Source organism: Nerophis ophidion, linkage group LG11 (genome assembly GCF_033978795.1).
Source record: "Nerophis ophidion isolate RoL-2023_Sa linkage group LG11, RoL_Noph_v1.0, whole genome shotgun sequence".
Taxonomy (NCBI): Eukaryota; Metazoa; Chordata; class Actinopteri; order Syngnathiformes; family Syngnathidae; genus Nerophis; species Nerophis ophidion.
The window spans coordinates 160,225-171,439 of record NC_084621.1 but is presented as its reverse complement, the minus strand read 5'-3'; positions in this window follow the sequence as shown (position 1 = coordinate 171,439).

The window sequence follows — 11,215 nt, the reverse complement described above, 5'->3', positions numbered from 1 at the left end:
GAGCCACGTTAAACGATGTGTTGAGCCAATTAACAAATGATGCGGCGGGCCAATTAATAAATTAAGTAGAGGGCCATTTAATAAATGACGTGGCGGGTCACATTAAATGACGTGGCGGGCCAACTAAATAATTTTGTCGGGCCTCATGATTTGATGTGGCGAGCCAATTGATAAATGATGTGGAGGGCCAATTAATAAATGATGTGGCGGGCCACTTTAAATCATGTGGCGGGCAAACAAAAATAATTTTGTGTCGGGTCACCTTAATTGATGTGGCGAGCCAATTAATAAATGATGTGGCAGGCCAATTAATAAATTATTTAGCGGCCCAATTAATAAATGAAGTGGTGGGCCAATAAACAACGGAGGAGGTGGACCACACTAAATGATGTGTCAGGCCAACTACATAAATATGTGTCGGGCCACCTTAACTGATGTGATGAGCCAATTCATAAATGATGTAGCAGGCCAATTAATAAATGATGTGGTTGGCCACATTAAATAATGTAGCGGGCCTACTAAATAATTATGTGTCGGGCCACATTGATTGATGTGTGGGGCCAAATAATAAATTATGTAGCGGGCCAATAAAAAAATGATGTGTTGAGCCAATTAACAAATGATGTGGCGGGCCACATTAAATCATGTGGAGGGGAAAGTAAATAATTTTGTGTCGGGTCACCTTAATTGATGTGAAAAGCCAATTAATAAATGATGTAGCAGGCCAATTAAAAAATGACATGGTGGGCCACATTAAATGATGTGGCAGGCCAGATCTGCCCCCCGGGCCTTGAGTTGGTCACCTGTGCTTAAATCTTTTTCCAGGTGGCACATTTGGGGGTCATTGCTGCTCATCTATTTGCTTGAGCTGATTTGAATGGGTTTGCTTTCTGCTTTCCAGGTCTGCTGAGCTTGTCGTGTGTCATGTCCACTTATCACAAAGGGAAATGTTTGCCTATGGCCAGACTGTGCAGGCTGACTGCAAGCATGGGTCAAGTGGGGTTTTTTTATAGCGCGCGTACGTGCTGGCAAAAGTGCTGGCAAGCATGTTTAGCCACCATGAAAAGTGCAGCACACTGATTGAAGAAGTCTGCCTGTGTCGCATATTTTGTCGGCAGCTTGTAACAGCGAGCTGCCGCGTGCTGATGTGAGTGCAGACAGCGTTGCAGCAGTGTTGGAGTCCAGCCATTTGCACAGCTCTGTCATCCAATCACGCAGGGGATGCTGGGAACAGGCTGTCCTTGGGAGTAACCTTGCAGGGAAGAGGAGGTTGCTAGCGAGAGGGCCTACAGATGGCGGGAGCGCAGGGATAAGAAGAAGGAAAAAAATAAAAGAGTGTTCTAATTTACACAGAGTAAAACGTCCTAGCAGATTGGTGGTTAGATGCACGCGGGAGACACATGAATGAGAGCGGCAGAGTCGAGGACGCTAAGAGGATTTAAAGTTCAGCTGCATAGTTCAGCTTCACCGCACCTCGCTGTCTGTTCCCTCTGTGGCCATCATGGACGTCATCCTCGACAGATTAAACCGCAGCCCGGCTCCTATCATTGCATTAGGAATTATTTCAAAGGAGGATATAAATATGTATAAATAACCCTCTCTGAACTGCCACGTTATCGTGGTAGGGCATACTTGCCAACCCTCACAGATTTTTGGGGAGAATCCCGAAATTCAGCGCCTCTCCCGAAAACCTCCCCGGACAAATTTTTTCTTCCTAAAATCTCCCGAAATTCAGGCGGAGCTGGAGACCACGCCCCCTCCAGCTCCATCCGGGCCTGAGTGACGTGTCGACAGCCTGTTTTCACGTCCGCTTTCCCACAATGTAAAGAGTGTGTCTGCCCAATGACGTTATAACTGTAGAATGATCGCGTGTGAGTTCTTAGTTTATTATTTGGGTTTATTGTTTTATTGCAGTTTCATTAACGTCCTCCCAGCGCGGTAACTAACAACACACAACAACAGCAGTCCGTGTTTGTCTACCGTAAAGCACTTCGTCTGCCGTAAAAAGCAATGTTGTGACACTTTTAAACAGGAAAATACTGCCATCTACTATGCATGCATATGGTTAGAAAAACAAGGATGGACAATTCAACCCCTTAACTCAACAATGAGTAGATGAGTGTTATGTGTGTGTAAATGTGTAAATAAATGAACCCTGAAATTCAAGTATTTCTTTTATTTATATATATGTATATATATATATATATAGATAAAAAAAATAAATTAAAAAAAATTATATATACACACATATATATATATACATATATATATATATATACATATATATATATACATATATATATACACAAAATATTTGACTTGATGAATCTAGCTGTAAATATACTCTTCCCCTCTTAACCACGCCCCCACCCCCCACCTCCCGAAATCGGAGGTCTCAAGGTTGGCAAGTATGTGGTAGGGGAGTTTGCTTGTCCCAATGATCCTAGAGGAGCTATGCCCCTGGTAGGGTCTTCCAAGACAGACAGGTCCTAGGTGAGGAACTAGACAAAGAGCAGCTCGACCTAAACAGGGACACAGATTTCCCTTGCCCGGACGCAGGTCACAGGGGCCCGGTGGCTAGGCCTGTCTCCATGGGGCTCAGCTGGGCATAGGCCAAAAAGGCAATGTAGGTTCCTCCTCCAATGGGCTCACCTCTGATAATAGGGGTCCTATAGAGCACGGGTGCAGGGTGAGCTGGGCGGCAGCCAAAGGCGGGGACTTTGAAGTACAATCCTACATGTTTCTGGGTATTCTGGCCAAACAGCTACATTTTTGTGTCATCTGACATCACATGGACAAAGATAAGACCATCTATCCATCCAACTAATTTCTACCGCTTATTCCCTTTGGGGTCACGGGGGGCGCTGGTGCCTATCTCAGCTACAATCGGGCGGAAGGCGGCGTACACCCTGGATAAGTCGCCTGCTAATCACAGGCCCAACAGAGATAGAGGGCCAATTTAGTGTTGCCAATCAACCTATCCTCTTCTGGAGGAAATTTCTGTGGTCATATGAAACTAAAATTGAGCTATTGGGCCACAATATCCAGAAATATGTTTGGAGGAGAAAAGGTGAGGCCTTTAATCCCAGAAAAACCATGCCTACCGCCAAGCATGGTGGTGGTAGTATTATGTTCTGGCCCTGTTTTGCTGCCAACGGAACTAGTGCTTTACAGAGAGTAAATTGAACAACAAAAAAAGGAGGATTACCTCAATTCTTCAGGACAACCTAACATCATCAGCCCGGAGGTTGGGTCTTGGGCGCAGTTGGATGTCAAAAGTGGTAAAGGAATGGCTAAATCCAGCAAGAATTAAAATTTTACAATGGCCATCCCAAAGTCCTGACCTAAACATGTGGACAATGCTGAAGAAACAAGTCCATATCAGAAAAACAACAAATTTAGCTGAACTGCACCAATTTTGTCAGGAGGAGTGGTTAAAAATTCAACCAGAAGCTTGCGGATAGCTACCAGAAACGCCTTATTGCAGTGAAACTGTGACGAATGGTTGGCATCGTGATGCGGGTGCGTTCTCTCTTGATGCAGATCTGGCTCGGACACAGCGTAAGGTAAGAAATACTGTTTTGTAAAAACTAAAGAACAGACTAAGAACAGAAAACTTGCAAGAGGCACAAAAGGCAAAACAAAACCACGAGCATGGGAGCTAGAGGAACAAAAGGCTTAGCGTGGAAGCTAGCAAGTACAAACATGGAATCAGAATAGTCACTGTAGGGAAACACAAACTACGAAGCGAGAAAGAATGAACAAAGACGGCAGGCTTAAATCAAGGTGGTAATCAACAAAGACAGGTGCGCGTCAGGAGCAAATGACAGGTGCAAACAATACCTGACTATGGTATTAGAATAAACAAAGAAGTGCCACTAGTAACTAAGGTAAACATTAGTAGAACATAATACCAAAACCGAACAAAACCAGAATGTGTTATGATCCGGGCAGCGGATCATAACAGAAACTTGCCAAAGGACATGTAACCAAATGTTAACATTGCTGTGTGTATACTTTTGACCCAACAGATTTGGTCACATTTTCAGTATACCCAAAATAAATTCATAAAAGAACCAAAGTTCATGAATGTTATTTTATGAGCAACAAGTATGTGCTCCAATCACTCTATCACCAAAAAATAAGAGTTGTAGAAATGATTGGAAACTCAAGACAGCCATGACCTGATGTTCTTTACAAGTGTATGTAAACTTTTTGATTTTCCAAATATGTACAATAAAGCCACAGTCATAAAATAAATATGTGTGAATTAGAGCGAGCACAATCCCAAAGAGGCCAGCAGCAAAGGACTAATGATGCATTCGCTTGCAAAATGCCAAGTAAGACCCTTAAAAAACAAGCCTAGCAGATGCTTTGCTTATTGTGTGGCCTCATTCTGTTAGAGCGTACTCCGTTTGCACCCGACCAGCATCTGACTAACAAAGTAGTTCTTGGCTACACTAAAATGATCATAATCTCAGTGAAAGAATGAAGTCCAAATTCCAAGAGAAAAGCGTCATAAAATTACATTAAAAACACAAATTTAAGCACGCTAAAGTAATAAAAGTGAGTAATTTGTAAAATAAATAATGTGCCAATCCGTGTTATACCTCAACTGTCATGTCTGTTGAGCATGTTTTTGTTTGGCCATGTGCTGTTTGTTTTTTGGACACTCAGTTCCTGTTTTTGCACTTCCTTGTTTGTTTTGTTTCCGTGACTACCCATTAGTTTTCACCTGTCTTCATGTCACGCACCTGTCTCACATTTTGAACTCGCACACCTGTTTTCACTAATCATGTCAATTATTTAAATCGAAAGTTGCCAGGGAGTCAGCCTGGCGACTTTACCTTTACTCACGTCATGCCATGCTACCTCTACTCACATCATGCCATGCTACCTTTACTCACATCATGCCATGCTACCTCTACTCACGTCATGCCATGCTACCTCTACTCACGTCATGCCATGCTACCTTTACTCACATCATGCCATGCTACCTTTACTCACGTCATGCCATGATACCTCTACTCACGTCATGCCATGATACCTCTACTCACGTCATGCCATGATACCTTTACTCACATCATGCCATGCTACCTTTACTCACGTAATGCCATGATACCTCTACTCACGTCATGCCATGATACCTTTACTCACCTCATGCCATGCTACCTTTACTCACGTCATGCCATGATACCTTTACTCACATCATGCCATGCTACCTTTACTCACGTAATGCCATGATACCTCTACTCACATCATGCCATGCTACCTTTACTCACGTCATGCCATGATACCTCTACTCACATCATGCCATGATACCTCTACTCACGTCATGCCATGCTACCTTTACTCACATCATGCCATGATACCTTTATTCACATCATGCCATGATACCTCTACTCACGTCATGCCATGATACCTTTACTCACGTCATGCCATGATACCTTTACTCACATCATGCCATGCTACCTTTACTCACGTCATGCCATGATACCTTTATTCACATCATGCCATGATACCTCTACTCACGTCATGCCATGATACCTTTACTCACATCATGCCATGATACCTTTACTCACATCATGCCATGATACCTCTACTCACGTCATGCCATGATACCTCCACTCTGCTTCATGCCATGCTACCTCTACTCACATCATGCCATGCTACCTCTACTCACGTCATGCCATGCTACATCTACTCACGTCATGCCATGATACCTTTACTCACGTCATGCCATGCTACCTTTACTCACATCATGCCATGCTACCTTTACTCACATCATGCCATGCTACAACTACTCACGTCATGCCATGCTACCTTTACTCACGTCATGCCATGCTACCTTTACTCACGTCATGCCATGATACCTCTATTCACATCATGCCATGCTACCTTTACTCACATCATGCCATGATACCTCTATTCACATCATGCCATGCTACCTTTACTCACATCATGCCATGCTACAACTACTCACATCATGCCATGCTACCTCTACTCACGTCATGCCATGCTACCTTTACTCACGTCATGCCATGATACCTTCACTCACGTCATGCCATGATACCTCTACTCACATCATGCCATGCTACCTTTACTCACGTCATGCCATGATACCTCTATTCACATCATGCCATGCTACCTTTACTCACATCATGCCATGATACCTCTATTCACATCATGCCATGCTACCTTTACTCACGTCATGCCATGATACCTTTACTCACGTCATGCCATGATACCTCTACTCACATCATGCCATGCTACTTTTACTCACATCATGCCATGCTACTTTTACTCACGTCATGCCATGATACCTCTACTCACGTCATGCCATGATAGTTTTACTCACATCATGCCATGCTACCTTTACTCACGTCATGCCATGATACCTCTACTCACGTCATGCCATGATACCTCCACTCTGCTTCATGCCATGCTACCTCTACTCACATCATGCCATACTACCTTTACTCACGTCATGCCATGCTACATCTACTCACGTCATGCCATGCTACCTTTACTCACGTCATGCCATGATACCTTTACTCACATCATGCCATGCTACCTTTACTCACGTCATGCCATGATACCTCTACTCATGTCATGCCATGCTACCTCCACTCTGCTTCATGCCATGGGTGGCAGCGGGGGTGTACCCCTGAGAGTCAGGGCTGCATGGGATTATGGGTATTTGTTATTTTGTGTTCATGTTGTGTTACAGTGAGGATCTTCTCCTGAAATGTGTTTGTCATCCTTGTTTGATGTGGCTCCACAGTGTGGCGCATATTTGTAACAGTGTTAAAGTTGTTTGTACGGCCACCGTCAGTGTGACCTGTATGGCTGTTGATCAAGTTTGTCTTGCAGTCACTATAACATGTCTGTTAAAGCCATACACATCACGCGTTTAAGTCGGCGCGCTGTTGGTTCGGTGAATGAGCGAACACAGTGGGCGATAAAGCGCTGTCACAGTAAGCCCATAATATATTTGTCCGGGCGAACATGGGGTCAACCCTACGAGAGGGTCACCGAAAGTCTGGCGGTAGGATCGGTAAGTATGTTGTTAGGGCGGGATAGCCATCCATGGAAGGTGAACCCACTTTGCACCAAGTTCCTGCATCCAGTGGCCCCCCGGTAAGATGAATGAGAGACCCCTGATCTGTAAAATAATGGTATTTTTCTGTGGAACTGCCAGCATTGTCACTTCATTAAAGGTGGTTGACCCTAATAATTTGGAAAAAATCTGTAAAATCACGATATTTCTCAGCAAAACGTTTCATGAAAGTTTCTGTAAATATAATGTTTTTGATCATTATATGGTTTACAATGTTTTACTTTAATTTTATGGTTTTCGTTTGTACAGAATACGAATGAGTTTTAAGATGGGACTTAAATGCTTCTACTAAGGTAGCATCTCTAACGGTTACCGGGAGGGTATTCCAGAGTACTGGAGCCTGAATGGAAAACGCTCTATAGCCCGCAGACTTTTTTTGGGCTCTGGGAACGTAGAAATGTACCATTAATCTGCCTCCTCATATTTGAACGTGTATAATGAAAGCAGTGATTCTTGGGATGAGGAAGGTGCTGAATACTGTAGGTTACGGTACAACAGACGTTGGGGGTCTGCTGGGATTGTGTCCAATGGCTCAGTGTGGTGTATTAATAACCTGGTGCTATGCTAGCCAGGCAACCAGTCATCTCTTCCGACATGGAGTCTACTGGTTCTCAAAAGCACAGTTCTTGTTGTGAGCATGGGAACCGAACATACATGGCCATCTCCATATGACACTGACGCGAACGGGAAATCATTTATCCTTGGACGGATATGGAGGGAGGGTGCTGCTGCCTTGTCACGGCCACACAAGTCAAACAACCCTGGGGAGTGAAGGTCGCCGTGGCAACTACAAGCCCTCCTTCTCTCCCATCCCCCTCATTCATTTCACTCCTCGGTCCATTACTCATCTGTCACATGCCACACACACGCGCATATATCATGCGAAAGGATGCACATACCCTCACAGGACACTACATTAGGTGCACCTGCCCAGTCAAATAGCATCCAATACAAGTGTTGTTTAATTTAATAATAATAATAATAATAATTATGAATCAGATCTATATAGCCCTTTCCTAGCAGATTTATATTTGCTAGGCCATTTTCAAGAAGGATACTTAAGGGAAACTCATCGGTGGTCACTCGAACGAGTATGACAATCTCACTGGTAGGGGTGTTTCCCTTTATGGAGGATGCCTGTGCGTGACTCCGTTTAACGTGGGGAGACTGGTGTCACCACACCATCCTTGACAGAATCAGGTCAGGGTCCAGTGGCATGGAGTCCAAGACAACCGGGGACCCTTTTCTGCTGCAGCCATCTGCAGCCATCGCAGCCGTTGTGGTAGTTCTTAAATCTACCGTCTTCCACCTGCGCCGCCATTGAGGTCTTCACCATATCCCTGGCTAGGGGGCAGTCAGATACTAGGCCTTTGCCGAGGACCACCTGGGGTAACAGTGGTAAAGGGGTTAACCTCCTAGTGCCCCAAGACCCCATAGAGGAGCCTCCACTGCCGGATGCACTTTAACGTCATGCCCTGGACTCTTAAGAGAAACAACATATTGTGAAACGAGGTCGGCCGACACCGGAAGCTATCCTGGCGGTGAAACAGTTTGCCTGCGACTTTCGCACGAATCAACCGACTACGACCAACTACGACCGCTATCACTGGCTTACAGGCCGTCAAATGGGTTCTACAAGTTGTGAGTTCAAATATCGTATTTCTTAATTTTTTTATGTTTAATTTGTTTCAGACAATTCTTAAAATTTTGACAGTACCACGTAAGATATGTTTTAATTGCTGAAGCGCGTTTATTGAATGTTAAATGCATCGAAAAATAGACCACCATAATTCAATGCACAAGTGGGTTTCTGTATAGTACAGGGGTCGGCAACCCGCGGCTCCAGAGCCGCATGAGGCTCTTTGATCACTTTGGTGTGGCTCACTTGCATAATCGCCGACACTCCTAATTTCGCCGAGAGGTTTCCAGATTGATATGCCTCACCAAGATATCACCCGGGGCTAACATTCTTCGATTTAACACCTGGAGTACAAAATTGAGGGCGTGCCGCGCAAGCAATGCCTTAAACGTCCTGTAAACCATGTCGTCGCGCCCGCTTTTACAACATGCTCTCTGCGTGCTGGCCGGTCACATGTAGCACGAAGCGTCTGCAAGGCATACTTGATAAACAGCCATACAGGTTACGCTGAGGGTTGTGATATAAACAACTTTAACACTCTTACTAATATGCGCCACACTGTCAACCCACACCAAACAAGAATGACAAACACATTTCGGGAGAACATCCGCACTGTAACACAACATAAACACAACGCAACAAATACCCAGAATCCCATGCATCCCTAACTATACCGGGGGTGTATAATGTAGCCTGGAAGAGTTATAGATGCATGGGATTCTGGGTATTTGTTCTGTTGTGTTTATGTTGTGTTACAGTGCGGATATTCTCCGGAAATGTGTTTGTCATTCCTATTTGGTGTGGGTTCACAGTGTGGCGCATATTTGTAAGAGTGTTAAAGTTGTTTAAACGGCCACTCACAGTGTGACCTGTATGGCTGTTGAACAAGTATGCCTTGCAGTCAATTACATGTATCTTCAAAGGCCATATATAATATGTGACTGAGCTGGCAAGCTGTTTGTACATATTATAGATAGCGATAAAGGAAGTACCTTTACAGCATGTCGGTATTTTTGATGTGTGGTTGAAAATCAGCTGATGTTCGCGACAATAGTTCAGGAGTCTCCCGGGAAAAATTGGGAGGGTTGGCAAGAGTGATGCTGTCAAGCGGCATCTGTATAAAACTTGCGGGCCGCACTAACATTACATTTTTATATTAAGGTGCGGGCTGCGTGTCTGACAGCCCTGGTTTGTACAAAGCAAAAAAAAACCTTTGTATGGAGTGTTATTTCATTTTTAATTTCATAAGAGTTCTGTGGCTCCCATTGTTTTCTTTATTTTGTAAAACGGGTCAAAATGGCTCTTTGAGTGGTAAAGGTTGCCCATCTCCAGCCTTGTCCATGTGGTGATGGTGACATAAATATCGGTATTTTGAGAGGTGAAGTCAGACTCAGTAGGACATCACTGAAGGCCTAGGTGAGAAATGCACGGCCCGTCACTGCTAAAATGTATTAATAAATGACCTTTTTCCGGTAATTACAAATTCTAGCGGTATTACTAACCGCATGGAATTTTATCGCGGTCTATCATTATGCCAGGGGTCGGGAACCTCTTAGGCTGAGAGAGCCATGAAAGCCAAATATTTTAAAATGTATTTTCGTGAGAAGCATATAATATTTTTTAAACACTGAATACAACTTAATGCGTGCATTTTTAAGTAGGACCAACAGTGTAATAAGTCTCTTATTATTTTTAACAACATTGTTATTCTGACGCTAACCAATGATAAATAACATAATTCTTACCGTTAATGAGACTTCTTCAAATGCATGAGAATGTTTTATACTTTGAACGTTATTTTTAATACTGTAATTATTCATTACTTATCGTTTATTAAGCAATGTCAGCTAAGATTTATCTGAAAGCCAGATGCAGTTATCAAAAGAGCCACATCTGGTTCGAGAGCCATAGGTTCCCTACCCCTCCATTATACCGTTTACCATTACAAGCCTATTCCATATGCAGTCTTACATGCATTGAAAATGTTGTGTTTCTGCCAATGTGTATATTTGTGTGTGTAAGTGTGGTTTTTTTTGTATTTTCACCTTTCTTGAGACATCAACAAGAAAAAGTACCGTCCATATGAGAACCGGTGAACAAGTGAGAACCGAAATCATGGTCCCAATACGGGAAACCATTGCACCTAACAGAGAATGTTTCATTTGCACCACTGGTGGTGAAATCTATCAAAATTAGGGTGCTCCCAAAAAGGAGAGATTTTTCAAATTGTCTGTGTGTCGGTTTTGAAAGTGCTCCCCCTCTGGTCAACATTTGAAATAACAAGTGTGTGTAGGAAATTGCAATGCACCCCCTTTAGCCAAAATAATAAAAAAAATAAAATATGTCCTAGAGACGTACTGTAATAACTTGAAGTAAATACTGGGTGTGATTGATTGAAATAATGAAGATTAAAAACCTATTACCAACTAAAAAACAAGCAACTTTTTCCTATTAAA